Source organism: Chenopodium album, chromosome 12, assembly GCF_948465745.1.
Source record: "Chenopodium album chromosome 12, dcCheAlbu1.1, whole genome shotgun sequence".
Classification (NCBI taxonomy): Eukaryota; Viridiplantae; Streptophyta; class Magnoliopsida; order Caryophyllales; family Amaranthaceae; genus Chenopodium; species Chenopodium album.
In genome coordinates, this window is record NC_137845.1 from 45,386,996 (window position 1) to 45,393,788 (window position 6,793).

At 31.2% G+C, this 6,793-nt stretch overlaps 1 long non-coding RNA gene across 4 annotated transcripts; it reads left to right on the forward strand.

Moving 5' to 3' along the window:
• The first annotated feature begins 1,022 nt into the window (after positions 1-1,022).
• LOC145572454 (uncharacterized) lies at positions 1,023-4,786 on the forward strand. Of its 4 annotated transcripts, XR_014096853.1 has the most exons (6): positions 1,023-1,209; positions 1,467-1,641; positions 1,975-2,025; positions 2,717-2,795; positions 4,324-4,409; positions 4,533-4,786. It is a non-coding gene; the product is annotated as an uncharacterized LOC145572454 (long non-coding RNA). The 4 variants fall into 4 exon arrangements; XR_014096854.1 differs by lacking the exon at positions 1,975-2,025 and having other exon boundaries at positions 1,425-1,641; XR_014096855.1 differs by lacking the exon at positions 1,975-2,025 and having other exon boundaries at positions 1,431-1,641.
• The last annotated feature ends 2,007 nt before the right edge of the window (positions 4,787-6,793 follow it).

A 6,793-nucleotide genomic window follows, 5' to 3' on the forward strand; every position in this document is an offset into this window, starting at 1 on the left:
ATTTTAGACTACTATATAATGTAATTTTAAATAAATATAGAGTTTCCAAATGTTTAACATACAAACCTAAAGTAAAATTAAATTAACTACTTAGATTAAAAAAAATATACATCTAAAAGTTAAAAAAAAAATTTTCAAGCAAAATTTATGTTAAATATATAAGAATAATACTCCCTACGTCCCCTTTTGATAGTCACTTATGCCATTTTTGGTGACCCAAAATGTTAGTCACACTTGCTTTTTTCAAGTACAATTAATATTATTTTTTTACCAAAATTCTCTCCTATTTGCAAAAATATTTGTGCAAATTTAACTATTCCATGTACTTTAATTACTTTCTCTCTCTACTTTTTTGCATACCCAATGTAAATTTACTTTTTCATTGTACTTTTGTTACTTCTTATTTATATTTATTAATTCCCGTGATTTTTTACCAAAAGTGACTATCAAAAGGGGACGGAGGGAGTAATAATTAAAGATTTTGGTGAATACGTGGGTAAATTATATACTTCGTATAAGATTGTAGCTACTGAAGTAGAAGGTATGATAAGAAAATTTTAACTTTTTTTTTTCTACGGGGGATAGAAATGAAGGAATCTACTTCTCTGATATAATTATGTGGAGCAATATTCATTTATTTTTCAATTAATAAATTGAAATTGTAAAAAATACTATTAACTTACAATACTATTCAAATTACATTCCTTTACTTCTGTATCAACCATTAGTAAATAAGCCCTTTATTACTAATTGAATTATCTTTGATTTTTTTTATTTTTTTCCTATAGGATTAATAATTATCCGTAATAATTTGATTTGTAAACCGCGCATTGCACGGGTACCATACTGTTCATTATATACGAAGTATAACATTAGATTATTAAACGAGGGCGCCCAGGTCGATCAGGCTGATCGACCAAATTGTGTAAATCAGCCATTTTTATGGGCCCCGCATTGTCAGCAAAAATAATATATAATAAAGATGAGTACGGATACGTGACGGAACAATGTAACGGCTAAAATGTTGAAGTTAGTAACGTCGTCTATCCCAAAACGCCCAAATGTAAATCCGAGTTAAATCGAAAACCTCAGAACATCAGGTACCACTCCATTATTCAGATCTGAATCATTCCCAGGATGGTAGAGTCGAAGATGAACCTGTAAGAAAACCTCCAAGCCACTGTTGCGTTCTGTCGGTGCCCATTACGGGTAATGCTATTCACTTTCTTCCCATTTTGTTAGAGAATTCGTAGCGATTAGTATGGTTAATTTCGTTTGGATAATGTTGTTCATATCTTCGTATTACTTGGTAGATGTGAAGATATGTTAATTGTCTTTTGCCTAATTTCAAGTGTGAGCATCTTTCATGTATGTAGTGAAATTATGATTTTTTTTTTTCTGGAAATTGAAATTACAATTTATAGTTGCAGTAAAAAAAAACATTAAATTATGAGTACAAATTATAGAAAACGAAAGGAAAGGGGACTTTGTAGTTTGTACAACAACGAAGAGGAATTGGGGAAAAAAAGAGGCGATAGCGAGCCGATAGTCAAAAACAGAGACGAGTTTTGTACTTCCTTGCAGAGTCCTTGACGATTGATTAGTTTTGTAAATCAATTGCGACGAGGTTCTTATTCAAAGGTTAGTTTTTTTTTTTTTTTTTTTTTTTTTTTTTTTTTTTTTTTAATTAAAAATTGTTATAGTAATTTTTCAAATTGCAATTCAGATTCTACCTATAAATCAAATTTTTGTTCTGGAAAATTTGTTGATTTTTAGTTTGTTAAAATGTATGTTTGAAAGATGTAATTGTTGTATAAAAAATTGATTTTGTGGCCAATCTATTGAGAAAGCCGAATAAGGTTTGTAATCGTAACACTCGGTCATTCCTAACCCCTGTTAAAGTTTTGTTTCTTTTGCATTTCCGATTGATTCTGATTGTTTCTTCATCTTTCTCTACCAAATTTAACCCTAAAGGAATCAACTCTCACCATAGATATCATCTCAGAAGAATACAACTCATACTAAGTAAGTTTCCATTGATACTGAGGGTTTCTTAGAGGTATAATTATGATATGATTTTGATTTTGATGTAAATTTAATTTTTCTAGTTGTTTAATTGTAATCATTAATCTGTTAAATTGTTAGTTTGAATGCTTGATTGAATTATATGATCGAAGTTTGGCATATAAATTTTGACGCTAGTTGTTTCTAAATGTATGATTATTCATTATATAATGTTAAATTAGCAAATTAAATTTAATGGAATAATGGGTGATTGTAAAACTAGAAATTGCGAGAACTTTTGTGCGTTTGCTTACACCATTGGTGATTTATCAGTTTATCACTAGCCGCGCATAATGATGGTAGGAGACTACGAACTAGTAAACATCAAAGGAGGTTTTTCAGTCATAGTTCGGGTTACAATCCACTAGATCAGTTCAGTCAAGTGACTTAAGCAATTAGTAAAATTTGTGAAGTCTATTACTTAAAGTGATGTCAGTACATTACTCTCTTAACTGGGTGGGTAAGTGACTAGCCTGACTACCTGAAGGCGATGCCAGTACATTACTCCTTTAGCTTTAAGGAGCCGGAGGTATCAAAATGGTGTTATTGATTTCTTGTTTCTTTGGACGACTAGGTATTTAATGCTTTATCAAATTTTGCCACTCCATGTATGAACAATTTTGTTTCTGAAATCAGATTTTTTGTGATTTAGTGTTTAGGTGAATCGGGATGTTGGTGAGGCATCAAACAAGAACACCAGGAATCAGAAGAGAAGGAAGACGACTACTGAGGTTAGTTTTGTTTTTTGTTTTTTTAATTTTGTTAAATCTTATTTTATATGTTTGTAATGGTATCATATGATATGATTGAGTTTATCAGTCTAGTGGTATTGAAATATAATTTTCTTGCCACTTAATTAATAATGTGTTTTGCTATTCATTCATTTAAAAATCCGGATTGAATTATCTATTGGAGTTAGTTTTAAACTTTCAATTACTAATTTCATGTTTTGAAATCATAAAAATGGAATTTCACATGTTCTTCTTCTTCTTATTGTTTTCATTGTTTTGAAATGTATGTTTCAGTTGAAGTCTGTTGTGGCTCCATACGAAGGCGAAGTAGAAAGATATAGTTCTTAGTTTTTCAATGTTAATGTGATGGTAGAAAAGGAACAAATGTTAGAATTGATGTCCGTCTGTTTTCCTAGTAAATATATTAGTATTACTTGTGGCGGTACAATACGAAGTAGAGAAATAGTCATCAATGGTTGAATCAAAACCATCAGTTCCTAATCCTTTAGAGAGAGCCATGTTACCTATAAAACATTTATAGCTTTGAATTGTTAAACCATAAATATGATACCGTTGCAAACAAAAGGTTTGATTTAGTCTAATTGGGTGCATAAATGGCCAATTGGTGGTTGTACAGACAAAGAGTTCAAAGTTGATGTGTTTGTTCAAAAGCTACGATTACAACCAATGGCCCATAGTCCTAGCCTTAATTTAATCTTGGCTATTAATTTCATTGGTATCAAATGTTTTATTAAATGTGGTCTTTATCGCAGTGGTCTTGTAAGAAGGCACACCACACAACTTATTGATGTTGCTGTAGTAGAGTCTAGGCAAAGGAAATGGCTTTGATAGACCACTTTAGAACCCGAAGTCTAGTCAGGGATGTCGTTGGAGCAATTTGAAAGTACTCTGGTTTGGTGGTAGCTATCTCTTCAAATTCTGGCCAAGTTTCCTGTCAAATAATTCATTGAGTTTATCAAATGAGGTTTTGGCTCCACAAATAAATGTGTATTTTTTAAACAATGGAAAGCATGATTGGACAGCAAAGGTGAATAGGTAAAGGTTGGGATAGTACGCTGAACACTGAATTCACAAGCATAGAGTAAATGCAGTAGGTGACAGTAGTTTGGTTTAAAATGTGGCGAAATTGCCCATTAATATTGTCTGTTTTTTGTATTTAATTTAGTTATAGTTGCAAATAGATTTTGATTTAGTGCGGTAGTGCAAAATCAAACTGGTATGTGTGGGCAGATGCTATTAAGTTTTCATAAATTGTTTTGTAATTAAGGTAGAGGTCCTTGTTCAGTTTGGGTGGTTGCAGCCTCTTAATAATATGAAAAGGGAAGTTTATGAAAAGGGAAGTTTGAATGTAACAAATTAAAGCCGTTTAGGACAACATAGGAATACATTATACTCTTGTAAAATGTATAGTATGTCAATTGAAAGATTATAACAAGTTTTTTTGCAGCAATTTGATATAATAAATTTGATATATTTCCTTGAAAGATTGTAACAAGTTTTTTTGCAGCAATTGACTTTGATTCTTGTTGGATTGTTGTTGGATGTCATGAAAGGTACCTGTAGAGTATAAAGTTTCATGAACTGGTGAAAACGGTATGCTATTTTTTTCTTTTTATCAAGTTGATGGATCATTAATATTCAGATTTGAAATTCCTATTACTTGGTGATTAATTAATTAATTAATTAATTATTATTCTTATTTTTATTGTGTTTCAGACTTTCAGTCAAAAGACAACATTGTTGAGAAGTATATTAAGAAGCTCAAAGATGAGGAAGCTGCAAAAATTGCAAGAAATCCGCGATGTATAAGATCAATGTTTTTTATTTAATTTCTGAACTGTCGTCTCTTTTGCTGCTGCTACAATGGGCTTGTATATTTCTTGTGCGTGGATTAGAATGATGTGACAATCTCTACCATTGAATAGGGACTTTTTCTTTCATTTTTATTTTATTTTATTTTATTTTTTTTACTTTTGGAGATCGGTTTGCGTTATACATGTTCTTTTGTGGATACAGAATGATTTTTTGAACTTTCTAGTCTTTAACTTGTCATGATGCGATTGGTTTTTAGATTTCAGGTGTATACTATGTGTGAATGTGCCATAGGTTTATCTGGTAGTGGTATGGTACAAAGTTTGCCCCGGGTGTGGGTTGTTTGATATGCTAAGCTCAGAGCTCTTTTTAGAAAATTTCCCCTGTTGACTAGATAATGTCTTCTGTAATTTAAGTGGGGTTGTTTAAACCATCAGGAGATCGAAAGCCTACTTGGCGGAGTACTTGCCACCCTTGCGAAGTTGGGGCAAAGATATGGAATGAGAAGGTTATTTTTAAATTCTACTGTGAACAACTTTTATCTCGTTTCTCTAAGGGACCTCCTTATCTCACTAACTTAGGGTTTTGGGGTATGAAACTTGGAGCTGTGTGGTGAGTGGAGCTGTGGGTTTTATGAAACTTGTGAGCGAGTATAAAAGAAATAGCACAGCTGTGGGGGGTGTAAGATCAAGTGGTCAGCATGGTCGTAGCAAATGGGAGCTGCCTGTTAATGGTACTGTGAAGGTGAACTTCGATGCTGCCTTGTTGGCTGGAATTGGTGTAGGCCTTGGAGTTGTAATTCGTGATGGGGTTGGCAGGGTGCTGGCTGCTGGTGTGAAACGAGTTCCTGCAGGTGATGTTCCGATCCTGTCATTCTTGCTGAAGCAATGGCAGCAAGATATGGTGTTTTGATTGCAAAACAACGTAACTCCAGTTTGGCAGAGTGAAATTAGAGGGGGATGCACTTGCTGTGATCAATGCTATTAAGTTGGGGCAGGTTGGTAGATCTCCTCTTGACTTGGTTATTGAAGATATTAAGGAAGTACGGAAAGACTTGCTAGTTTTAGCATTATCCATGTTAAACGTTGCCGTAATGCTACTGCTCATCATGCTCTAGACTTCTTCCTTCTGTTGGTTCAGATAAAAAATAAGGATTTTTTGACTTTTATAAAAAAAAAAAAAAAAAAAAGAGAAAAAAAAATCAAAAAATTATTTTTATCATTAAAACTTGTAAAACTTTAAACACTAAAAAAAAAATCTAAAAATTATTTTTTATCACCTATCGTCAAGAAAACCGTTAAATCTAACACGGCACAAAATAATGTGATGGGGTGGGCTTAGCTTTCCCCTTGTTTCTACCAATAAAAAATTAATAAAAACAATATAAATAATGTGATGCGGTTCACTTGACCCTTTATTCTTTCTACAGGTATAATTTTTCCAAATCATTCAATGCGACTTTCTTTTATAATCTTTTATTTTATGTCAAATAGTGCCTAATATATTGCAGATTTGTAGATTTATGAAAGGAACTTTGATTAGACCATATAGTCTTCACCTATTATTTACTGAATTTAAATTAAAATTTTAAACTTACAATTATATTTACTAAACAACATTATACCCGTTCTTTGAAATTAGACTTCTATTCACCTTATTCAAATAATATTTAGTAAAAAATATATTAATTTACTAAAAATAATTTCAATTTAGGGAAAAAAAAAAGTTTTAAAGTTAAAAGAAAAAGTTGTAATCAGTTAAATTAATAACTTTAAATAACAAACACAATAGAGTGACAGTAAAAATAAGTGTTAGGTCAATTTCTCTTCAATTATTTTTGCTGATTTGAAACCAATTAATACATAGTAGGATATTTCCATACATAATATAAAAATTAATTTTGTATGTTGATTTAGTTAGTAGATCAATAATTGAAATTATTAATATGCAATAACAAGCATTTCTTTTGTTATTTTTTTTATTTGGTTAAATTCAACATAGGATTATATATGTTAAAATTGAAAATATCTATCTTATCTTTTTACCCTGATAAAATTGGCTTTTAGTTATTGTTGCTTTTAAATATCAAGTTTTGAAACTAACTTGAAATTATTTTTTTCTAAAAAGAAAAAAAAATTACAACAAAAAAATAAAGTTTTTGGCGG